At 40.8% G+C, this 26,695-nt stretch overlaps 1 protein-coding gene across 5 annotated transcripts in view; it reads left to right on the top strand.

The window, feature by feature from the left end:
* The first annotated feature begins 4,101 nt into the window (after positions 1 to 4,101).
* The window catches only part of gulp1a (GULP PTB domain containing engulfment adaptor 1a), a 60,888-nt gene continuing 38,294 nt past the window's right edge, over positions 4,102 to 26,695 (top strand). The window contains exon 1 of one of the 5 annotated variants that reach the window (XM_030343589.1): positions 4,102 to 4,238. The gene's annotated coding sequence lies outside the window, so the exon portion shown is untranslated. The remainder of the gene's footprint in view (positions 4,239 to 26,695) is intronic. The other 4 variants (XM_030343585.1, XM_030343591.1, XM_030343590.1 and 1 more) reach the window with 4 other exon arrangements.

The following is a 26,695-nucleotide window of genomic DNA, read 5'->3' as shown; positions in this document are numbered from 1 at the left end:
ATTCAAAACGATTTTTAGGAATACATGTATTAATATGTTACGTCAGTAATATTCCCTACATATGCAAAATGATTTGTCAATAAATCACATTGTTTCATTTGGATTATGAAAACAAAGTAATCTACATGAACAGGGGATAACTGGAGATAAATATATAAAAACTGAACCCGAGCAATCTTTTGTTCCTCTCATTCAGACTCAGTCCAGATGAGCGGAAGGAAGAAGAGACGCAGCCTGAAGGACAAACACAGGCCCCTGGTCACAACGCCACGATCCGAGAAGCCATCAGTGACACCGCCGGTCAAGCCGAAAATCCCAGGGAAAACTTTAATTTGGAGGCAAGGATCGCTCCCTTTGATTTTTAAATTGAAGTCAGATAGGGTCACTCACCCTGTCAGCTTCTGGAAGCAAAACAGACACTGTTTGGTTTGGAGAAACATGTTTGGTCTTCTGCGATGACTAAACATCTCCCAGGATAGCAGGGGGGGCTCAAGCAGCACGGAGGAATCAATCTGATTTATTCTGCTGCTATTTGTTCTATTATTTTTGCCATCACTCTCTAATGCTAACCAATATTGTCATCTTCTTGGGGGTGAATGTAATTATTTTTTGGTTTACAGAGTTGAAAAGAAAAACCCCATTGAGGTTTGAATTGAAAATGGTAATAGTGCAGATAATGGTTTTTGTTTTTTATTTTACAGCATCTTACGTAAGCATGTGCTGCTGGTGCCTTGGACTGGAAATGAAACAGCAAATATCCACGAGCAATTTCGTCCAAAGCTCGTAACAAAACAGTGAATGTTTTGTAATATGGCAGTGTTAATGTCATGCTCTACTGCAAATATCTTTTATAAACCGTAAAAAATGATAATCATATCAAATAACGGATGATATTTCAACAAAGGACACAATGCCATGTGTCTAATGAGACCTAAATAGAGTCAAATAAAAAAATCATAACATAGTTCGGAAAATTATTATTGTTTTTAGGGGGATCTTTACTTTTACCCTACCTTACTTGATTTTTATTTTCCAAGTCCTGTGCATCAATATAATGTGCTGTTTAGACCTTGGGTGGGCAGCAATTGATTTCCCGATGACCAAGGGCTTACAATGTTAAAAACACTGCTCTCTTTACTATATTGGGACCAACAAAAACATTGCAGCAAAAGCATTTATACTTATTAATTGGCCGATCAGTAGGAATATTGATCAAACGACGGCTCTATGAGGAGTGCTGCTGCCAGACGGCTTCACCTGGGGGCACCGTACCCTCGGCAGGTACACACCCCTGGAGGGACGGGACTCAGACCGTTGATCACCTCTTTAGACCCCCGTGTCAGATCAACGTTTCAACTTTGACCGGCCACGCAGCATGAGGTCACTCACCAATCAATAGATTTGCAGTACACTCCAATAAACAAACAGATTTTGCTGTGTTTTAAACTTTAAGCTGCTTCCATGCACTTTTCTGTTCACCTTTTAACATAAAATATTATTCTTATAAAATAACTATTTTGATGGCCAAACCCTCCGTGGGCAACGGCATTCTTTTGTTAATTTGGCAGAACTCCTAGCTTGCCATGAACCGGACTCCCTGAGTCAAGCGATGATTGGCCACAGCATCTCTTCATTTTTGGAAGAGGCTTTCAACGGGATCAAGGCCAGACTGATCTGCAGATTGAAACAGAATGTGAACTCGCGATGGGATGGGAGAATGGGATCTTCTCCCAAGGCTAGCGAGGCATGCAGTTCTAACTAATAGACCTACGACCGGATGAGGCTGGATGCTTGGCGTGTGCATAGAGCACCACAAAGCAATCATAACACTTTTTGATTTACAATATTTTCCATCCCAAGCAACAAACAATTCTCACTTCTTGTTAAATGTTGGTGTAACTTCGCTTCAGGGATTTGATACCAATCCTTTCGTGGTCGAGGTAGACCCAATTTCGATATTCTTGTATGTACACATCTCAGTAATAACGGGTGCGTAGCTGTTTCAAGTTGACAAACAAAAAACCGAATGCACTTTGAAGCTGTGAGAAATAGCATCTGCACAGGGCTAGTAAGCTGTGGGATATATCCGGGATATATCACACTTTATGAACAACAGGGAGCCCATGCACAGACTCCGGATATAAACAAACACACACAGCCATTTGTAAGACAGACAGACTGATTGTTTGTCCATATGTCTGTCTCAGGACGGATATAGACAGAGAGAGAGACAGATCAGATATAGAACAATTTGATTTGGCTGGACAAAAAGAAAGAATCTTTGTTTGGACCCCAATGTCTGCAGTACCGGTTATATAAGAAGCCTCGCCCCTACTTGGAAATAATTAAATCACTGTTTGATGCATTTTTCTGTCCGTAGTAGACAGACAGAGCTAAAGATGATTGGTGTATTTTTAAATTGAAAGGAAACTGTTGACGAATGAGTACAGTGAGTAAGTAAAGCGTATTCAGACATTGGTTATACAGCCTTTCACGGCTCCTATTCCTCCTCATCTGTTCCGTCTGAAATGTTTTGGGTTGGGCGAGAAATGCGATTTTAAAAAGCATGGAAGGCAATAACCTGGCAACGCACCTGTTACTATATGTGTGCTTGTGCTGTGTTGTGTTTTTCATTTCACCATAGATCTGCTGATCTGCAAGATTGTTGTGATTGTGATGGTGGTGATGATGATGATGATGATGATGAAAATGATGGTGAGGATGAGGATGACTATGATGATGATGATGATGAAGGAAAGGTTATGTCTACCTATGGCTTAGCTGAGTTCTGATGTGGGGGCCTCATTTTCACCAGATGAAAACAAATGGATGTTGGTCTCCGCTGAGATGGACATCTGACAGCAGAACAGGGATGTTATGGATAACAACATGGAGCATACTGACAGCCAACTGGAAAAGCTATGTAGAAAAAACAGAAACATAAAGTCATTTTAGAAAAATAATCATCGTGGTTTTGATGCAATTAAGTTGCTGCCAAATAACACATTTTTTGTTTTTCTTCTTAATGGTGGAGAATACATCCTTGCCAACTTTAAAATCAAATTTTTGATAGATGGGGTTTTATAGGCCTTCCTTCCTACATCATATCCAGAAACACACACACACACAGACACAGACACACAGACAGAGACACACAGACACACACACACACACACACACACACACACACACACACACACACACACGCACACACACAACTTAACTCAAACACACACACAGTGGAAGAAAATTTTGAAACACAATGTTGGCGACTGAAACTAGAGCATAATTTGCATATTTCGATACTTCAGCTTTGAGGAAACAAATAAACTAAACCTCTTGATTTATATGTAGCCAAGCTACCCACTGCTACGTTGCCCAGCTGCTCCTGAGTCCTGGCCTATCCACAATATAGGAATGGAACAGTGTACATTGACGCCTATTGGGTTTCTTTGACCAGCTTGATCAAACGGGGGAGGCCAGTTAGGGCCCAATGGAGGAAGTTGACAAATCCCATTTGATCCTTTAAGTCAAATGTTAGTCTACCATGAAATAGGGTGGGTTATACCATGCCCGTTTGATGGATTTCAAAACACCTCTTAATTCTCCTTTCTTTCCATTGTCGATACTAGTGCGTGTTCGATCTATATGTAGGCCTACCCCTTTTTCGCTCACTTTTTTTCCCTTCTTCTTCTTTAGCTGCTTCTCACATGCACTGTGTGACCATACGCGCGACCAATTCAATTCAATTACATTCAATAAAGAAAAGACTAATTGGCATGAGAAACAAAAATGTACATCGCCAAAGCAGGGGAACAATAAGAAAGTCAAAATATAAAACGTTCAATACAACATATATATATATATATATATATATCAGATATTACACAATTAAATACTCAATTTATATTAAAAATAAGATGTGGGATATTATACAAATTCCAGTATCTTATAAATAGATCTATATTAAAGATACACTGTACACACACACACACAGTATATACAATGGAGGACGTGTGCATTTCGCTCGGCGACCCGGAGCACGCTGACGTCACCAAACTTGTAGCAGCGGCCGCGGCGAGATGTGAGGAGGAGCGTGTGTATGTGTGTGTGCGCGCCCGAGGAGAGGAGTGTGTGGTTTCTTCTCCTTCTTGGTGGTGGTGGTGGTGGTGGAGCTTACTGGACTGGACCGATTTTTTTACTCCAGCGGGACAGTTTGGGCTTCATCTTGCTCCAAGGTAGGCGCAAACATTCACTTTTTTTTGGCTTTTACGTTTATGAATTGGATCTCCACTCTCAGGAGATATTTATTTGAGAGCGTCTAGTTGTAGTCGCTTCGCACACTCTAGTCCCACCACGGGCGACGTTTTCTCTCAGTCTCGACCGAGGTGCGGAGTGTAATTCCACTGAAATGTGTTTTCCCTTTCCATTGGTGCAAGTGCACTTTTGTAGCATAGTGGTCATTATGCTAGGAGAAACTTTGTTTTGCAAATTAGTTTTTAAGAGTTCTTCGATAGTGCAAGGTGGATTTGGAAGATATTCGCCTAGCTTGTCCCCTCCACTTTGCCTGTTCTTATACTTTACATTATGAGAGAGGGAAATAGTCTCCACATTCAAGAACCTAATGCTCTTTTGGGCCGATTGAAGACTGATTTGCAGACACCGCTGCTGTCGGACTAGTAACAGTATTCTACTGTATACGGTTAACATGCCAGATCGAAAAAAACACGTTTTTTCCACAAGATCCGCTCATTGGAACCGCAACCTCTGTGCAGACGCAGCGCATAATGTCTGCAAACTAACTGGAACTTGAAATTATTCCGATTTCTCAAATTCTACTCGCACTTAAGTAAAAAATAAATAAAAGAAAAAGGAAAACGAATTGGGAGAAAGAAGAGGAAGGTGTCGCAGAGACGACAGACGTGAGGTCGTGCGGAGAACTGTGCAGAAGTTGTCGCTCCTCAGATAACGGCGCAGATTATAGACCCCCAACCTAGATCCTTTTGCTTTTCTCATACAGAGAGGTTCCCTCACGCCACTACACATTCGTCTGGATGAAAGTACCCCGTCGAAACGGGTCAAAAGTCCTGTGCAGCGTGAGCTTGTCATGAAAGGCTATACAAACATGCGGTGACGTGCGGAGGTCTTTGGGAGTTCTGTGATTGTCCAAATGCATTGTCAAGATGCAAGTCCAGAGTTCCTGTTTTTTTGTGGTCAACGTCTGCTTCTATTATTGGACGAGGAAGCAAGACTTTTGAGCATTTCCTGACATTGTGATGATACAGATCTCAAGCATTGTTAGAAATTATTGGACAGATTTCACAGTTCACTATATTACTAAAGTGACATAATTTTTCTGATTGGCTACTTTGCTTCATGGTGGGCCTGCATCTGTAGATGGATTATTTTCTTTGGAAACATGTGTCACCTGACCATAATCATTCTGTATTCTATGGATACACCACGCAAGCCTCATGTTTTCTTCAGAATCAGCAAAAACAGGAGTTTGCCTTGAGCCTTCATCAGCATATTAATTGTGTAGAATTTTCCTGAGATTCCTGGTTGAAACGGCCCCATGTGTTATGTGAATCAGTTATATGTCAGCAGAACTCCACCCCCTTGCCCCAAGATTATGGAGGTTTATCGTTGAGCGATATCCACTTACAGCCCAATGCAGTGTGCTGTTTCTGCAATCACATGACTTGTGGACATTCTCCAAACCACAAGCTGAAGAAAAATTTGTTTGACTACTGTTATGTTTTTTGGATGAGATAAGTTGGTGCTTGTCATGACCTTTACTGCTAATGGTAAACGTCGATGGATTTTTACAGTTAAAAAACAACAGTGTGTTTTGGTATCTCAAGCTTGACCTATCGTAGGTTTTGTAGCCTTCCTCCCTGAATGCATAAATGCACTGCAAAGTTAACACTACACCTAAAAAAGACAGAACCATGTAGACCTTGGGCTTCATTATTTTCCAAATAATACTTTGATTATCTTCTTAACAACACTATATTCAAGGTATCAGCATCAGATTGATCTATGAGTTTACTCCTATCAATTCATGCATTCATATAATGGTAAATGACCTCATTCCTGTTGAAATGATTGCATTCATTTGTCATGCATCTATCTGATGAAGCATTAACTCTGAATTATTTGACCAACCAATGAATTTATTTAGGCATCCGCTATTTGATTAAATCATGCATTCGCTGACGAATCGTTGCACTTTGATGAATGTATGTATTCCCCTCTCGAACTCTCAAACAGTCTTCATGCATTCACTCTTTGTTGAATTCATGCACTCACTATCTGAATCATTCTTGCATTCACTCTTTGATGAATCCATGCATTCCCTGTGCCGATGACTCCATGCATTCATTCACTCTCTAATTAATGCATTCAATCTCTGAATTCATGTTTCACTATCTGATTGTTTCATGCATTCACTGGGCTGATGAATCAATGCATTTACACTCTAATCAACGCGTTTGCTCTCTGAATTCATGCATTCACTCCCTCTGTGGTGAACGCATGCATTCTGTGCTCGCCACACCTTTAACAGAATCAACCAGCGACTCACTACTCCCTCCACACGCACTTCATCTGTCGCCGCCAGATCCCAGCGTGACTGATAACATCATTACTCTAGTACCCATACGCATATTCCTCACTGTCAACCACAACTCTCTCCAACAAGTTCATCATTGGCCCTGCAGCAATGCGTCGTCAGTCACAGTCACAAACGCTGATGCCACTTTGACCTAATTCTTAAATCCATCAATTAACTATGTTTAATCAGCAATCATTGTATATTTGAAGGTGGTAGGACGGAGGTAGATAGGTTGGAGAGAAATACTTAATGCTATCTTATTCCTATCAAAATGCCAGAAGAATATGGTAATCACACCGAAAACTTAGCAGTTGGTCAAGTTCATTGTATTTATTTTCTTCCTGGGCTTTCGGGGCTGGAATGTTGACTCACTCAAACAAATGTCAAAGCTTCGGGGGGTTTCTTCATCTCTGATTGAATTGATCCTCTCTGCACTTAATCATTACAGATTTGAATGAATCACTGAGCTTTAACAAGCGACGGATAAAGGCATCTCAAGTCTGTGGTTGCGTAACTGCCGGTACTGTGCATTTCTCAAACTGTTTCCTGTTCCTGTTCAGGCATTCCATGATATATTTGTAGACGTTTTATGTTCCTTCAACTTGCTTTGATGTGAACCCTTTCGGTTGTTCATATGATATGAGTCTCGACGCAAGTATTGAGGGACACACACACGCAGACTAAAAGCTAGTAATAGTCCAATAAAAAAACGATGTACAATGCACCGGCCCATTATTAAGATGTAGCCTTTGAATTCAGTGCTTTGAAGTTACAATTGAAAATGGCGCCTGTGTACAGCCCATTATGTGCATAAATCACTTTTATAGAGCCACCAGCCTTGCCAATGGCTTGCATAATACAAGGAGAAAAAAAACACAGTATAAAAACAATGGTTCACTGTCTATCCCAAGTTAATTTAAATGATTGGAAATAAAATGTTAATGCCGTCGAGTGCATGTGATCGCACATTAACTGTAGATTAGTGATAATAATAAGGATTGGATTATGATTGGTTGGTTAGGCTAGCATTGTAAATTGGCCTAGATTCCAGGAGGAACTTTAGCACTAACCAAAAACAAGCAGCAATAGTATACTTACCCACACACCATTTGATTACGAAGCGCTCAAACTCAAAACTTTTGCTATCCAAAGAAGAAGACATTTAGGAGAACCTTTTACAAGAAAAACTTAAATCTCCCAATACCTTTTGTGTAGTGGTTCTTGGGTGCATCAGCCCCAAAAACCAAATGGGAACAAGTTAATAAATCTGCCAAAGGGACGAGGAATGGGCCAGCAGATCTTTTTAATGAGAACTCCCATCATGATAAATAGTCCATCTTGGCCCGGTTCTCTGGATGGCAGGGCCCAGACCAGCGTGGGAACCTTCTCCCAGAACAAGGACACCAAGGGCTACCAGACACGCAGGACCTGGCACTACCAATATTTGTTTCCATTCATTACAAACTGGCGCTGTTTGCTCCATCTCAACCAATGGCAATGCTTTATTACGATTATAAGAGAGAGGGAGCGAGAGGGAATTCCAAGGTGTTAATGAAAGATTGGCCAGATTTTGGCAGGACTCAAGGTCATCCAAACCTGACCCTCCTCTGTCCTGTTAGTGCTGGACCGTTCAGCCTTTTCTCTCAGGCTGCATGAGACTATCAACAGAATGAAGACCTGTCTCTTTAAAATTGACTTGCATCAGTACCCCTCCCCCGGGAAAACACACTGATTTAATCCAGAGTATATTTCAAGGTTACCTTGTGCAACAATTTCCAACTTTGATTTGTTATTCCAAATTTTAAAGTGGTTCTTTTACATGAGACTTTGTCTGTGTTTTGACGATTTTCCCTTTTTGTTTGTTAAATAGGTGCTAAACTTGAACTATGATTTAACTATTCAGTTACAATGAATTTGTTCCTTACCCCAGGAGAAACAAAATAATCAGGATTTTGATTAGAGACGCTAGAGCAGGTCCATTGGTTTTCTGAAAATGCCTTAAGCTATTTGGAGATTTCATAAAATGGCTATAAAATAACTAAGACCCAAGGTGAAAAACACCCTTTTAAATGAAATGACAAAATTGTCCCATGGGTTCCTTCTCTCATTTAGCAATATTGGATCATGAGCTCAATATGATCATTAGTTTGACAAATTGTCTGCCCTCTAGTGGTCACAATTAAATTAGTAGAGCCTTATGTAGCCCTCTATTTGTTTGTGACAAATACAAACACACACACACACACACACACACACACACACACACACACACACACACACACACACACACACACACACACACACACACACACACACACACACACACACCTGCTTTTGGCTCTTGAATCTCCTAAGTAACTACTTTATCTGGAATACGAAAAGGTGCTTGTAGGTAACCTTTTAAGAACTATTATTGAGTGTAATTTGTTAGAAATTATAGCCAACTGTCATCCATTTGTGAGAGAAATGCTGTTGGAATATTTTTTGAGGACAGCAGCTTTAAATGTACCTCTAATCTTAAGTAAATTATATTATAGTGCATCTACCACTGTAGCAACCATTGTATGTGTCTGTAATGTGGTAAGTACATCTTAGAGTACAGTTATTCATAATTCATTCATCCAGGGTGGTCAAAAAATCAGCAGGTATCATGTTCATTGCCTTTTTGCCTTTGTCTTTTAAATGATGTCTATTTTTCGTCTTGTTCCATTTTGCAATGGTAAAAGAAATTAGCCTGATTGTTGGTTAAGAGCACTTTTATCACAGATGTAGTCTCAAGGGGCTTCAAAGGCCCTCAAAAGACAAGAAAACAAGACCTTCAATTAACCCACTATACTGGACTTACTGATTATTGTGCCTTAAAATCGGGCATGTTGCTTGCCGTTTTGTACACCATTTCCTCTCTGTCTGTCTGTCTGTCTGTCTGTCTGTCTGTCTGTCTGTCTGTCTGTCTGTCTGTCTGTCATTATGTCTAACTGTCTGTCTGTCTGTCTGTCATTATGTCTAACTGTCTGTATTTTAATAAGATCGGACCGATGTTGACACTGATGTAGGCATACGTTTCGGTCATTCTCTATTGTCTGATAATCAACCTTTGACCTCAGGGTTCTTAGTAGTGTCATGGCCGTGCAGAACCTGGTCCAATATTAATAACATTATCCTCCTCACCCTACCGGCTTATTCACATTGATTAATGAGATTGTGTTTGCACAGTGTAATTCCTTGATAAATGCTCCTCTCACCTATTGTACAAGACGAGTGAAAACGGGACAAGAAACGTGGAATTTCAGAGTTAACTTGTCTTCGCTGTAGAGAGCTTGATAGTAATGGTTCCTATATTAAGTGCACTGCAGAGACTTACATGGTCCAGATCTAGAAGGTCCGGATTCCAGGAAATCCATGGCCTCCCCTGTCTCACATTCTCTACCGAGACACTATGTTTGTGAAAGACAATATTTTTGCATGTTTCTTCTGCTTTGGGAAAAACATTGGAGACAAATCTTCCATGGCCTTGCACATTTTTGGTTATAACTGAGTTTGATCATTCAGTTTTGTTTTGGGTTTCACTAGGGCTGCAAATTTTCATAGTTGATTAATCCATAGATTATTTTTAGTATCATCTATTATATAATTAGATTTTTCGCAATCTCAGAATTCCGCCAACCCCTCTGTTGCCCCATCAAGAGCTTGCTCCTCCAGGATCCAACAGAAGAAGTGATCCAGCATGTCATGAAAGTTTCAAATGACTTCCCCCTCCCAAGACAAAACTACTGAAAAAAACACTTTGGTCACTCAGACCAAAGGGGACGAGCAATTGTGTCACAATTTGACAGAATAACCTGTTAAATCCGGTTGCTCTGCAACACTAACTCTTCGCTGAGAGAACCGAGCAAATTATTGCTGTCAATTCGTCTCAGCCAAACCTCTGTAAATCTGAAAACGTAAAACTTTGTTGTTTTCTGCCCTTTCATGCCTTGCCTTCTTTTCGTCTGTATGTCTCCTGATTTACTGACACAGAAATGGATTAATCATCCCCGCCAACTGCAGGGGGGAAGGGTGCACATCTGTCTTGTCAAACTGTGAGGGAGTCTGCCTTGGGTCCATAGGAGTCTTCGCAAAACATCCTGCACTACTTCTGTGAGCTCTGCTTGACTGATCCGGCCCCCGTTGCCCTCCTTCACTTCATGAGGAGACGTTATGGAGCATGGCTAAATGGAAATAGCAACTTCCACACGTGTGTTAGAAGAAAACTAGCCGGTGAAAACTGGGCAGCTATAATGGATCCTTCGTTTATGGATTCGTAAAATTGACTTTAATGGGAAGTCGCATTAAACATTATAATTTATCAACCTCTAATGACAACTTTGACGGCATTGTCCATCTTCTGGTAATGAAGTGGCGGGAGTTATCTGCTTTGTGGCTTTCATAGGCACTTCAGGGAAATGCTGGATTCCCCCCCCCCCCCCCCCCCCCCACACTTCCTTAATACCCGGTGTGACGGCATATCTCTGTGTAGCAGGCCTCAAACGTTTATGTGTTGTTGCTATTTTTTGGCCATCACTGCATTCTGAAATGCATGCTCTGTGGAGTAGATAATTCATGAGTTGTTCTTTTGTGTTTTTCTTTGCCCCATCCGCCTGGAAGTCGTATTCTCTGAGTTGTTAATTACCATTTCTAGATAAATTAGAATTATTTTGGTGGACCATTATGGGCATGAATGTACCGGTAATTATTTTGGAACTAGTGGTGTTTTGGGGGTTAGGGTTAGTTAATGTTCGAAATAGAATAAATCAACAATCATTTACTGTTTCATGTCTACCAGGGACAGGAAAGTGAAGGCCAGTGGTAATGTTTTTTGCCCCACTAGCAGAAGGTTAAGTGTACCCCTAAGCATCCTTCCTCCAAAAGCCCTAACCCCTATCTGCTTCTTAATGACATGTATGAAAATAATATTTATGTTTGCTTTGGATAATGGCGTCTGATAAATAATAAAAACAATCTTTGAAATTGTTATTTATCCGAGCAATTCAAAGTTTTGACCTGTAAGCATGTGAGGTTTTGAACGGTTCTAAATTGGCATGACAACTTCATCCTCCCAGAGCAAGGATTTGTCATGTGCTGATGAGCTCTGAGCTCCAGTGAGTCACTGCCCTCCCGTGGGCTTCGTTCCAGCACACATCTGACCTTGACTGGAGCTGCTCCATCTAATGCCATCTCTGCAAAATGCTGCATTTAATGATCAACAGCAAACTGCTTCATTAACACAAAAACAAAAATATATATATTTTATTGGATGTTGATATCATCATCGTCGTCGTCGTCGTCGTCGTCGTCATCATCACCATCATCATCCACATAATTTCGCATCATCACATTCTGCCCAAACAAACCCAAACATGTTTTCATGAAGGAGCAGAACAACTTAAGTGTATGGAGTGTGTATACATTAAAAGCATATCTAAAGAGAATATAAATAGCCTGGAAACAGACAATTGGTTTTATCTTCGAATAGCCTACATCAAATCCAACCACCTATCTTCAATCTTTCCCTAGCTTTAGTTCTTCTCAGGGACCCATTGTGAACTGTGACTAATTACATTTAAAATTGAGCAGGCAGGTATTTTGTCGACTTTCTGGTTTGCCTTTCGATTCCGTCTCGATTGCTTTTGCCTGTCCTTGGCATGCCCCGCTACTTCTGTTTGAATTTTAATGGCTCGAATTTTCTGGACTGTATTTTGACCACTTGAATATGAAATAATGAATATTGTATTTCCAATATCTGGAACTTAGATTTTTGTATCTGAATTAGTGAACATTGAAAAAATTATATTTGAATTTAACAACTTGAAGTGCCATATACACATTCAGATGGCCTTGTTTTCAAAATAAAATATTTCAATGTTATTAATTCAATGGTGTTTACATCTCTTCAATACCATATGTAAGTTATTTGCCTCCATACAATAGGAGCATTGTTTTCAACACTAAAGTCCCAACCGTCTAAACTCTGTTCCCTGTGTCCCCTTGTGATTGTCTCCATTTTAAACTCTCTTAATTGGTCACTCTTTACGGCCTGTTCAGTTACTAACACAGCAGGGGGGGTCTCTGCGCAGAACAAGCAGTGTTTAATTAAGAGGCGTTGATGCGCCCTGCGGGGCATCTATAGTTACCGTGGACAACATTAATGTGTTGTACCCATGCAACTAAATTGGTTATGATTTGCAAACCATGCTAAATTGTGTATTAACTCTCATTATGTCAACAACTTGAGAGAACATTCAGATATTTGTTAGCCTAGGTATTTTAATTTTCAATTCAGGACTCCAATGCTTCATATTTATATTTTTGGCAGATCGATGGACACATAATACCTCTTTTAGATTACATGTTTGGATAACAGAACAATGTAACACTTTGTTGAGCATTGAACATTAGATGTTGAATGCAGTCCCCCCTATTCCGGTCAAAGCCCAACCCCTTCATAGTAGACTTGTTGTGCGTATATGAGCGATATGGGAATCAATCCTCCTAGTTATTTTGATGATAAAATGTATCAATGCACTTTAATAAGCTTTATGGGAGGGGCTGGGTAGATGGAAAGATTTGGCATATGACGTCACTTACATCTGAAGCCTTCTGCACAGATTACAGTTAAAATGTAACTCGCACTAATGGGGAAACATTCCCGTATCCTTATGTTATTTCTAAAAAATAATGGATATCCGATATCCAAGGTTCAAATGGCCAACTGTTGTTTAGCCCAATACAGGATATTATAGCCAACGTGTATTCGATGGACGCCTGTATCTATTATATAACGACTCCTTTCTGCCCTCTTAAAGACTTAGATCCAATACCATCTTGTTTTTATCAAAGATGGTGAACCCCTTGATATGTATAATGTTTCTATCACTGCCTTTTGTGATTAGCAAGTTAACGGCACAACAAATGTTGTTGATTATTTGACGGTTGTCCATCAGTTGCTGATGCTTTCTGCACCCTGGTTGTGCGTGCCTATCTGCTGTGTGGTTGCCTAGAAACCGGTCTATATTATATATTTGAATGTTTACCACTATCATTACCATTAACACCATTTGACATTATTGAGTAGGTAGGAATTGAGGCATCTTGCTCAATTATGTTTACAGGGAGACTGCTGACATAAGGTTTCAAACCCTGAAGCGTTTTGCAAACACCGCTAGAACATGCAGCTCAATTTAATAATTGAATGACATTGTTTTGTAGAGCCAAGCTATTATACAATGGTGATTTGCCTATCGAGAAAAAATATTGCAGTGATTGATGTCTAGTCTAGTAAAGAAAATATTTGTTGCTATTGGAATTAGCAGAAGTCTATATTAATAAAATCGGTTTCCGTAATTTATTCATAATGTTTATCTTATTCATGCCAATATGTTCTAGAAAGATGACATGTGTCACTGTGCATATTATACAGGTCGGTCCAGCTAAGAGGAAGGTCTGAGCCGTCTCTGCTAGGGGCTGAGGTACAGCCTTCCTTGGCGCATGTCTCTGTGCTAGGCACGGAGGTACAGCCATGGAGCATGTCTCTCTGCTAGGGGCTGAGGTACAGCCTTGGCGCATGTCTCTGTGCTAGGCACTGAGGTACAGCCATGGAGCATGTCTCTGTGCTAGGCACTGAGGTACAGTGATGTAGCATGTCTCTCTGCTAGGGGCTGAGGTACAGTGATGTAGCATGTCTCTCTGCTCGGGGCTGAGGTACAGCCATGTAGCATGTCTTTGCTAGGGGCTGAGGTTCGAGCCATGGAGCATGTCTTTGTGCTAGTCGCTGAGGTACAGCAAGAGCATGTCTCTGTGCTAGGGGCTGAGGTACAGCCATGGAGCATGTCTCTGTGGTAAAGCTCTGAGGTAAAGCCAGAGCCATGGATTATGTCTCTGCTGGAGGCTAGGTATTCAGCCTTAGTCACAGAGGAGTTCTCCTGCTCCACTGTGTCTGGATGATGCCTGGCCCTGACACCCTCTCCGTGGCACAATGCCATGCCTGCCAGGATACCTATCCCCAAGAGAGGAATTATAGAAGAAAATAGCTACTGAATTATATCCCACTCAACCCCAGCTTTCCACAGATTAAGTAGGTCTACGCTTCAGTTCGGTCGCTTTCTATTCTCTCCATTTGTCTCTCGCTCTATCGCTGCCTCTCTCTCTCTCTACCTCTCTTGCACATTTCTATTATCTCTGCCTGTCATTTTTATGATATAACATAATTCAACACATTTGGTCTGTCGATGGCCATAAACAGAAAGGAGGAAAAGAGGGGGAATAGCACTTTGTGGAAATCATTATTTAAATTGAGTGCCTTCCTTATTCACCCAAGCTCAACCGCGATGGGATCGTATGAATATCCTTGCAGTGACATGCCCTTGTTGAGGACGCCATTAAATGACTGTCAGACTATTTTTGAATGTTTACCTGTACAAATTCACATGTGCACTGGACCATAACAACAACCACCGGAGTGTTGCAGAGATTGGCATTAATAACAGGGCCTGTCCATAACGCATAGATACACAAAAACAAGAAGGTTATACACAGGTGGAAAATTGATCTCAAAGGGGAAAAAAGGTAGTATGTGCCTGTAGGCTTCCTAGTGCTAGATACACTTACCCCTATCTGCGCCATAATGACCTGTATCCAAATTCACTAAGTCACTTTGGAACGGTGTGTGTGCCCTTAATGGAAAGCCAAAATGACTGTTGCAGGTGGACATATGCAAGGTCTATTCAACAGGTGGCCTGCAAATCATTTTGATCTGGGCCCCAGGTTATATGTTAGAATATGTCCAATCCGAGGCAATTTTCACCAAAAAAAAGGCGGTTTCTCTGTAAGATTGAGAGACAGTTTAATTATCTCAATAGGAAACTGACCTGCTTTGACCTGCGCTGATGACCTGCCCATTACCCTGCAGGCTTTCTGTGCGAGTGCCGAAATCTTTCTCTGCTATGGCAAAGAACTTTGATATCTAAAATATCGTTCGGCACATTGAAAAGGAAAAAGGTAGACACCAACGAGGTGTTTGGACTATGAAATGGCTATTTAGTAATGTGGGACCAAAGCCTATGTTTATGATCTGCAACTAGGCGGCTACCGCAGTAACCCAATCTGAGAAGACGGCATCACATATCACTCCAACCTTAATGGAACATACCTGATGTGTTCGGATGCTCGTCACCAACAGAGGGTCGCTGTAATGGCCCGGTGCTATTCACAACATCAGAGTACCATACCGTGTACCAATGCCTACCTCTGTGCGGCATGAATAATTGGAACTCTTCAAAGATTCTGGAAAAGTGAAAGACTGCATGCCAGTTGCCTTGAGATGATGACGTTAAAAAATAAGCAGAGGTGATGTTGCTGGCTGGGGACGAGTCCACAGACCACAGTGATGTAGCAGAGTTGTACATGTACAACTCTGCTACGTTCTTGAGTAGCGCTGCTTTATTTGACATGATGCTATTTCATGTGTCTGCTGGAACTCCTCGTAGCAACAGCTGCATCCACCATGTTTCCCTAGATCTCTACCAACTCCATCTCTGCTAACTGGTTTCCTGACATGTGCCATTAGCTTCACCAAGGAACCCTCAGGACTCTCATTTGCCTTGTAGACTCTCTCTGCCCTTCCCCATTTATCTTGTTTGTCTCTCTTTATTTTTCTCTTTTGTCCTCTCTTTCTTTCTTTCTCCTCCTTTTGGCCCCCGATGGATGCTAATCAATTTGATCTGCTCTTTACACCTTCTTCCAGCACCAAGTCCCCATCACCCACCCATCCATCCCCCACTAACATACACCGAGCGCAACCTGGCTTCCCCGTATTCTGCAGTACTGTTAATACCTTAACCGCTTCTCATTTTTCTTCCACCCTCCCTGCTAGCTGAAACGTATGCATCGTAGCACTTTATGATTGGAACGGTGATCATTAAAATACGTCCAGGGTCGGGGTTCAACATGCTGCACTCTTCAGCAGGTCTTATCGGTCTTCCTTCATTAAGAACGCCTATTGAAACAAGTTGCACATCTTCAGTTTGGTCGGGATATAATAGGTGGATTTCGACTACCAGCTATAATCATACTTGAGCAAGATGCCCTTACCTCAAGTAGATGACTTTCAGCAAAACAACCCCCCCCCCCCACCCCCACACACTCACTGCCACTGAAACATCCCAAAAAATGGCTACATCCAGTGCAAGCTCAGCGCGCTAAGCTTCTGAACCACCAATTGTGCCATGCCATATTCAGCACATCATTAGTAAGCTTCCCTTAAATAATGCTAGGGAGATACTTTGGTTACAAAAGCTCTGCCAGAACGTCAACATTATTATTATTTCAAGACCTTGCGTTTTTACGATTGATGTGGACACCGCAGATGAGCTTCAGAGACGGAGGCTGCACAACATCTGTTCCGCAGAGGGGTTTCGCCTTGCTTGACATGGTGTTCCCTGGGGCTCGATCTCTGTTGCTTGCGACCCTTTCAAATCGGCAGGGACTAGCGACCCCCTTGTTCCCTCTGACCTACTTACACACGCACGCACAAGACACACACACACACACACACACACACACACACACACACACACACACACACACACACTTCTATGTTTCTTCATCTACAAAGCACAGGCACCTAGCACAAGAAAGTTAGCAGTATCACCCCCACATGGTGGGATGCAACACTATAAGACCCCGGGTGCGTTACTATGGTAATGCATTTTGAAAACTGTATCCATTAAGCAGAGACCGTATGGACTTCGGGGACATAGAAGCTATTTCTGGTGGATTTAATGAGATAACATTTGTTTTTGCTATTATTTAAAAAATAGATACTTTTCTGAGGCATCGTTTTTAAATCCTCTCACTACCCGGATTTCGAGAATCACTGCCCTAGGTTGTGATGTGCTTACTGTCAGGCTGAAAGAATCATTATTTCTGTCTGCATTGAAAACTGCTGCCTTATTCTAATGCAATGGGCACGTCAAGTCTATTGCATAGAATTCTGTTTCATTTCAAGGATTTACATTTTATGTTAAAATCCCAGGTTAATTTTTGACATTCTCTTTGTGCAGATGTACATCAGTCGTGATTTTTCTTCAACTCGACTCCTCTCGCTGTGTAGAAACGTTCCAAAATTGGGTAGATGACCATCAGTTGATAACCATTATAATCCAAAAAAGTGTTTAACAGCTCCCAGAGCTGTCTCTTTATTTTTTCCAACCCAGGTAAGCACACACAAATTGCCCTGGCTAAGTAGTTTTCTACAATATTGGCCACAAACAAATAAAGCATAAAGTTTGGATTCTGCATTTACACACCAATGCGCATTCTCACAGACCTAGAGACTGAGACAGCATGTGCTGTTCTGTGTAAACACAGAATGCTTATGCTCCTGCTAAGGCTGCGTTCAATTTAGTTAAAAAGACACAGCGTCCTACACTTACCTAGCCACATAGCATTTCTGAGAATAGTAAAGTACTCACAATTTGGCAAGGAACCATAACTTATTCACTCTTAAGCTAGGGAACAAGGCAGTTGCTAATCAAACTGGCTGATTAAAACTGATTAAAGAAATATGCAATTATGTCTAATCGCTTTGTAGCTCAAGGTTAACTAAAAATGACACCTTATATTCACCTTTTGCAGGGAGAAATAATGTTTTATTTGCAGGGAGAAATAATGTTTTTTGTTACGGACTAAAAACCTAGGGGGCTTTGCGACTAAATAAACACGATGCACATTCAAGCAAAATTAAAGTTATAGTTGAAGAATGAGCACATCAAGCTTCAACTTGGTTGAAGAGGGGTGTTTTTGACCTAGTCCTTGTCCATGGATGTGGAGATGAATGCCTTACGGCGACGTCTATTGCCCGGTGTCAGGGATGATAACCAATGAGTGAAGTGCGGTGACCTGCATGGGCAGCCATTGGGCTGTTCTAGGGACACCCTGTACCGAAAGTTCCCTAACTTCTTATTTTGTAATTTATCCATTGCTTTCTCTGTGGCCAAATGAGGTGTATTAATCTCAACCCGACAGGGAGAATGAAACATATAGTTTTTTTCAAGTGTTGCAGGAGGTTTAGTATAAAGTTGGCTTGAGAAAAGTCATTTTGGCCTTTTCTAGCACCTTTTTACTGTATAAATGGATGCCAACATCAGCAGTAAAGCTACTCCTTGTGCGACGAGGAGGAATAATTCATACCGTTTTGAAGGGTGTTGAAAACTGCTCAAGAAGGGTGGTTAATCGAATAGCTCAGTGGCATTTTAATTCATAGAAACAACACATTCTGCATTTTTATGAATTGTATTATACATTTCTCAATAAAGGAACATTACATTGTTATTACAATTCTATGTGGTTGTAGGAATAAGCGTTCAAAAGTTGTTCAATCAATTGCAATAATTTCTGCTGATCCTTGCCCAGCCACTATTAAATGTAGTGGTTCACATGAGAAAAGCTAATCTAATGTGGCTTTGCGATTCAGTATTGATCCAGTCTGTGCCAATCACCCCTGAAGTTGGAGGCTGAACATGTACACACAAACATTGAAGAAAAATACGAACTGATGTGATATAATTGAATCTTTCTACGTTATTACTATTATTTAAACTCATTTGTTCCGCTCATCGTAATGAACAACTCGAGAAAAAAAAAAAAAAAAGTGATTCACATTCTAAACAAAACATATTCAATAATAGAAAAGGGGTTTGAATCAATCTTCGTGTTCAAACCACTGATCATTGGTAAAATAGCTTATAACAGTATAGAATATGTTTCGGATTGACAAGGGCAGATATATTTACCATATATTTTCTGTTGTGTTTTTGTCGCAGTCTGACGTGTTGTTTAGAAGTGACCATGTCAAGGTTATCGGGAGTGTGATGAATGCACTTGTGTGCGATGAGGGACCCGACAGAATAATTCTGAGCGGTGTCACCTTGACCCCTTCTTGTGCTTGTGCTAGTCCACAAACAGCAATCTTTGAGCCAAAGATACACATATTTATTTATATTTCTTCATCGGAGTTGGGTTGATTTATACTCAGCTTTTCTGCCATGCCTTTATTATTTTATTTATAGTCTAGTCGGCTTTTCTTTTCAAGCTTTGTAAAACTAGTCGTGGATCCCGACCCCAGAGACAAACCACTAAATCAAGACCTTCCAGAGGTGCCCTAGTGGTGTGCGTGTGTGTGCGTGTAGCGTCTGCTTAGTAAGCCCCCAGGCTATCTCCTTTCCCTGGGTTCCCTCTGACTGAGGGCACTGGGGAGATACGCAGGGATGTTTGAGTTGTCCAGCCCACACGGTGAACTTTAGAAACTTAACACTGTCTGGGAGTGGAGTTCCATGTTAAGTTGAAGTTTGAAGAATAACCTTTTGAGCTAAGTCCCGACCTTTTGGCGCAATTAGCGAGTGTGTGTGTGTGTGTGTGTGTGTGTGTGTGTGTGTGTGTGTGTGTGTGTGTGTGTGTGTGTGTGTGTGTGTGTGTGTGTGTGTGTGTGTTTGTCTGTGTGTTCTTGAACATCTTGTTCAGTTGATTGACGTGTTTTCCCATGCGCTGTCCATTCACTCTTGTATTTATCACTTGTTATAAGGGAGTGCTCTACATATTCCACTTGTAAGACCCAACTCAAACAATAACTCAAGGCAAACCATAACTGTACTTGTCCTTAAATATATGGATCATGTAGATAAGCATTTTTTGCTAATCCGGGATGTTGTAATCTTCAGTGTAATGCTTTTCTTTATATCATATGAGTAAAAGAAAGAATTCTTTGCGTAAAATTAAAAATATGAACCAAACTAGACACCATTTTAAGACAGAGAGGGTTCAGGGGGGCAGCATTTGTTTGATGCATTTTATGCTAACAATCCTTTTCTAAATGTTAAACTTCCACATTTCAAAATATTTTAGAAGGTCACTTATCCCCAAATAGATTCAACCCATTGTAAACATAATGAACTTCTGGCTCTTTGCCCAGGAGATGCTATTTTAATACAAATGGCAGATTTCCATTTATCTTGATAACCTTATCCCAGTGGATAGCCCCTCTCCCCACCTTGGCAACGTGCTGACTCCAGTGACTTGAGTGAAAAAGTCAAACCTGTACTGATATTTTTGGTCCTTTTTCCGTGATCACTGAAAACACTTTGACTTGGTTAATAACCCACATGTAGGTATGCACACATTACTCAAGCCCCACGTTGTTCATGCAAATTTCAATTTAGCTAAAAGCTTTTCTTTTTTTTCTTTATTGCAGGCATAATCCTTTGACTCCTTTGCTTCAGTATGTAATACTTCATGTGTCGCTGTGCTACACATTTGAATAATTGTCATATTCATCAAACTGGTGTAGGCCTATATAAAAAAAGATGATATGGTTTCATATACCATGACTATCAAGTTCTTAAATAGATCATACAGTCTGTCCTTGCATGAAAACATTACTAATTGATGTATTTTTCTCATGCTACAATAGATTTGTTGTGCAACGTTTATTCACACGCAATCATGAAGTCGCCAAGTGAATAAGAACACGCGATGATCATACTTTTAGTAGAACCAGCTGTAGCGGAAGTGATGTGGGAGTAGTCGTCTTAAGTACATCTGTCACTCGCATCATATTGAAGGAATTCAGCCCACCTCCTCCCCCGCTTCACCTCTGTTTGAGCTTATTTCCTTACTGTGAAATAACCTACAACAGCTATGGGCGCTTCCGGAATCTAACCTACTACTACTTTTTGGCTTGGACGCCATAACCCTCAACACTATTGCCTTCTATCCTTCAATCTCCCCCCCCCCCCCGCCCCGAAGAACTGCTTGTGTGTTTGGAGATTGTAGTCCTGTGTAGCAACTTTGTAGTATCCCATTTCAGTCCAAGCCCTAGCTGTGCCAACTCAGGCCAACGTTTACTTTAATGAATTAAAAAAATGAAGGAGTGTACAGGGTTTACTCCATGCTGTTTAGCCTCATGACCTTTGCCAGCTGTTGCAATAATAATTATTTCAGAGATTATTGCCTAATTATTATTTAACTACATAATTATGTTCATGGTGGCTGGGTTATTGAGGTCAGTGATCCCCCTGATGACAAATCAACCAAGTGTTCAACACAGTCAATGGTGTATGGCGCAGATGACATTATGAATTCATGCAGTTTTTCATTCAGGGCAATGGGAGGGGGGGGGGGGGAGAATGCCACCTATATTAATCATACAGCTTGCTTCCATTGTTTATTTAATATAAAACCCAAAGTAGGAACACACCAACATTTTCTCATGCATCCTTTCCATTATTCATTAAAAAAATTAATCCTTCCGCAGATCAATTCCTGTCTCACCTCCAGCATACAATAGGTACATGCAGTAGAAAAGCTGCAGCGCAGAATTACCGATGTGTCAACATTAGGTGACTTGTTCTGCTGAGGAGTCAGCCATGCGTTTTAACCCAGACGTGATCATAGATCCGATTCATATTGTTTGCTCGAAGAATCAACACACTAGAGAACTCACTCGAGCTCGGCTGGGGGGGGGGATGCAGGAGTAGGCTTTGAATGTTTCCCGAGACTCGTGAGCAAATAATACTGTGTGTACCGAGGTGTGCTGTCGACCTCTGTGTGAGAACTTGTTATGCTAAGGCGTCTTGACCGAGTCCACACTGTGTTCTAGTGGCCAAGTTTTTACATCAATACTACAGTTTTGAACACATTGTCCATCTGCACTAAAAGGGTGTTTTAACCCATATCAGCCCCCTCTCTCGTGTGTGGTTTCCCCCGGCTACTTTTAAATGCAAGACTGACTAATTACAAATCCATTCAGTTGACTTCAAAGGAAAAAAGAAGCCTTTTCCAATGTGTCCCCATTCATTGTTGGGGGCGATGCCGAGAACTGTCAATACTTGAACCAGAACCGTCTCTTCCAGACCCTTTAACAAATGTGAAATGAATGGAGGTAATGTTTTTTATCAATAATACAGGCGGGCCTGCTGTTTTGCTTGCTTGTGAGGCTACGGTCTCTCGGGGAATGGGGAGGCACATTAATTCCGCTCCCATGGAAATTCAGTTCTGACCAGCTTGACGCCTTTGTTAACATGGAAAATCAATTATCGTTAAAAGTGGGATAAGTCACACACCGATAAAAGTATTTTTTTCACCTTGATGACTTTCTTTTCTTGTAATGTATTCATAGTCGCAGTTCTATAAATGTGTGTCTGTCTGTGTGTGTGTGTGTGAGTGTGCGTGTGCGGATTGTCTGGGATTTTGTGTAGTGTTGCAATAAAAATAAACATGGTCTACAGTTATTGGAGGAGTTGTATGATGCGTGTTTGATTTCCACAAAAACGAATAATTGTGTCATACTGATTTATGAGAATCATTTACCTTATGGACTGCTTATCAGCTGAGGGGCTGGTGGGGGTTTTCTTTCTTTATATTCGGCTCAGTGCACTTTCACATCCAGAAATATCACCTCTGTCTTCTGGAGGAAGTGAGGTGGTTTGGGTACAATCTGTGTGTCACCTGCCTCCTAGTCCAAAAAATCGGACTCTCAATTAATATGACTGATGGCTGGCTCAAATGACTAGCTGAAAGCTGGGAGAACTAGTGTTTCAATTTCTTTCGCTTCTTTCGACCTATCTTGTTGCTGGAGGTGGGGAGCTTTAAGCACACAAACATGGCCAGCAGTTTCAACTGTTAAAAGTGTCTGTAAAGGTATCCAATGGTCAGTGTTGAAATACACTTGCTAAAATCCCCTTCTGAGAGCCTCATCCACTTGCACAAATGAGTTTTATTTTGTCAAATGTCTCTGTTATCAAACAGAAGACGAGGCGTAACTCCACCACTTGCAGGGTGCTGGTTTCCGGCCCAGGCTCCGCGCCCTCCCCCCTGTAGTTCTGCTATGACAATTGGCCCGCTCAATCCCACATCATAGCGGCCTCCTACCTAGCATAGGTTCCCAACATATAGGCCTTGATTATATCCCAACTGTACATTTCATACTTATACAATCAGACCTAGGTTAGATTTGATACATTCCTTATAGTTCAAATCTATATAGCAAATCATGGAAATACTCTGTTTCAAGATCACTCAACTCACAATTGTTAAATTGTTATTGTCTAATGATAAAGCGTAAATTAATTATGCTGGATTGGTTTAACGAGAAATTTAAATTACTATCTTATTTCCTTTTTCGTCATTTTACAAAATGATGACAGAAAATGCATATTATTCTCGTAAACAGTAAAAAAGGTTTTATGGATTATTTGTTTTATAACACTTACATGCTGATTTATATATATCATTCTTTTTGGTTCCATCTGTTAGTAATGATTAGTTTTGTGGAAAATAACCATTGTGAGACCATCTATTAACCAATACGTCCAAATCTATTTATTCCAAATGTGTTTATGTAGTCAACCCTATACATAAGCTATATGTTCTAAAATCTATTTATCCCAGTATGCTTAACACTTGGACCCAAACATGTGGTAACAGTGTTTAACCAAACACATCGTGACAAGCCACCCATACAATTTTCTCTGCTATGTTTTGACCCTATTTAAAAGATTTGCACAATACAGCAAAAGCAACAGGACTTTTTAAAACTACAATTTCTTTCTGAGAGTCAAGATTGAAAGGCATTTAACAACTTCCTTTGTCAAGCGTCTCTCCGTGATGTTTCTGAGTCATTCCATCTAGGGTTTTGTTTCCTGTGCGGTTGACATTGGGCCACAGGAATTAATCAGCCTCCTCCGCTCTGTTAATTCAGCCCTCAATGGAACTGAAATCCCTGCTAGGTGCTTTCAGACTTTTGCTACTTCCTTTCTCATTCAAGATTAAGCCTTGATGTCGCCTGCCAACAGGGAACCGGGGGTAGAGCGACTGACTGTGCTTTGCGAATGTCACATTAACAGTGCTATCCCACTGGTTGGCCAGCTCATTGATCATCAGACATCATGACTTTGGCACCCCGGTTGACCTGTGAGAAGCGGGCAATTCTTCAGGTGTGCTGACCTTCGTTTCGCCTCATGGATTGCTTTAGTGAATGTCAGTTGGTGATTAGTTTGAGGCCCCTGCAACCCTATTTTGAGTGATTGGCTATATATTATGTAAGGAATGTACCATGGTGCCGTGTCCTGTGATTGGAAAATAATGTACGACGGGGTTGGTGATGCAGCCGAGGCTAAAGCCAAGGTTTGCTTACCACCTTCCAAAACGTTGTTTTACTCCATACCACAATTCAGATTTCAACAATGATTAGATAGCCATTTTGTCATTTTCATCTGTAACATCTGCTGCTGTGCTTTGAGAATGTATATATTTCTGGATGCTTGTATACCATTGTTTTGAATGTTGGATTTGTACCGCATTTATTCAGAACAGTTAAAAGGCAGAGGTGTCCTGTCACTTAAAAATAATGTACAACCTTGGAAGTTTATTGAACAATCAGGATCAACTAACCAACGCTGTGGTATAAAGTGCAGGGTAGTCTGGTGATGGTCGTCTCAAATCTGAAATGTACTGGGTTCATACCCCAATGTCGGATATCTTCCTAAGGCATCCAAGCAAGATTATCAAACTCCTTTCCTGCTCATTCATGACGTCTTAAAAACCGTAAAATAACAATCTCTTATTCATATTCCTTATGCTGTGTTGACAGTTGGATTAAACATGTCTACTCAACGTAATGCAATTAAACCACTGAACATTTCCCCGAATAAAATAACTCAATCTATCATGGTTATGTTTTGTTATAGAGTCTGGCCAGTTTTCACATTAATTGAAACGAACCGGAAGGCCTGCTCAGAAAGGCCTTGGGTGGCTGCATGGATCCTCCAGACTTGCTTCCTTTCACTATCAATTAACAAACTATTCTACTGCTTATTTTTTATTCAAATGAACACATATAAACCAATACAATTCTACTTGGCCTTAAAGTTAAACGTTACTTTATATATATGAATATGTTTTAATGGGGCCTAGTTAATAGTCAATCTTCCAGTCTCACCATTAAATGTGATTCATCTAATAAAAGGAATAGGATGAGCAGAAGTGATCAACGTATCAGATATGTACAGTGGCCGAGAAGACCCTCAGTATTGTGTATTGTGCAAAACAAAAGTGTTGATGGTATATAACCTTTAATTTTGGATTGATGTTAATTATTTTCAAACATTGATTGAGTGGGTCTGAAGGGATTTTCCGTTTAGCATTTGGGAAACCATATCCCGATCCACGGTTAACTGGGGCAAATAATTATGTTACCTGCAATTCAAGTACAGACCACCAGGTGCTTTGTAAAAACCAAACTCCTTCATGACAGTTGCTCTTGTCTTTTCTAAATCACGCCTCTGTGTATCTTCCTCTTAGTCATCTGCTCAATCAGATATATAGACAGCGACGAATATATCTGCTTCATGTTTAGTGTTGAGAGATTGAAAAGTGGTTGTGTTTTGCTTGGTTCTTCCTAGATTGAAACAAGGGTTTGAGTTATCGGGTTGGAACGTTTTGTTTTCCCTCGTTATACTATCCGCTTGTTTATATTTAGTTTTCTCTTCCAAGCTCAGGCCACAAACGGTCTCTAAGTTGTATTATACATTTTTTCTTAGATGTATTGAATTAAAATATTTATTTTAGCTGAGCCACATGACTCTGTTGCGCTATAACTTAATACCTCAAAGGGCATTTCCATGGCTTGCTAAACCTATGAGTTCCAGGAAACACTAAGCTGAACAGCCGAAAACAGACACAGATTATTGTTCTGCTCCTTTTTTCCTGGTCCAAACTCAGAAATGGTTCCAGCTTCCAGAAGGGAGATATAACCACATCTGGCATTGTTTAAACGCATCATCGCTAGGCTATGCAAGAGAGCCAAAGAGGGACAACAATGAAACATGTTTGGTCAACATATTCAGCCTTTCACTCATATGGGGGAAGGTAACATTGTAGTTGGTTTGACAAACGGCCTAAAGTTAATGGGTTTGATTACCAAGGTCTGCATTCTCCCTTAAGTTATCATTGAGCACGATTTGCAACCCCTACCTTCTCCTAAATTACACA

Source organism: Gadus morhua, chromosome 20 (assembly GCF_902167405.1).
Source record: "Gadus morhua chromosome 20, gadMor3.0, whole genome shotgun sequence".
Lineage (NCBI taxonomy): Eukaryota > Metazoa > Chordata > Actinopteri > Gadiformes > Gadidae > Gadus > Gadus morhua.
The sequence above is the reverse complement of the archived record's forward strand: the minus strand, read 5'-3'. Positions and strand labels throughout refer to the sequence as shown.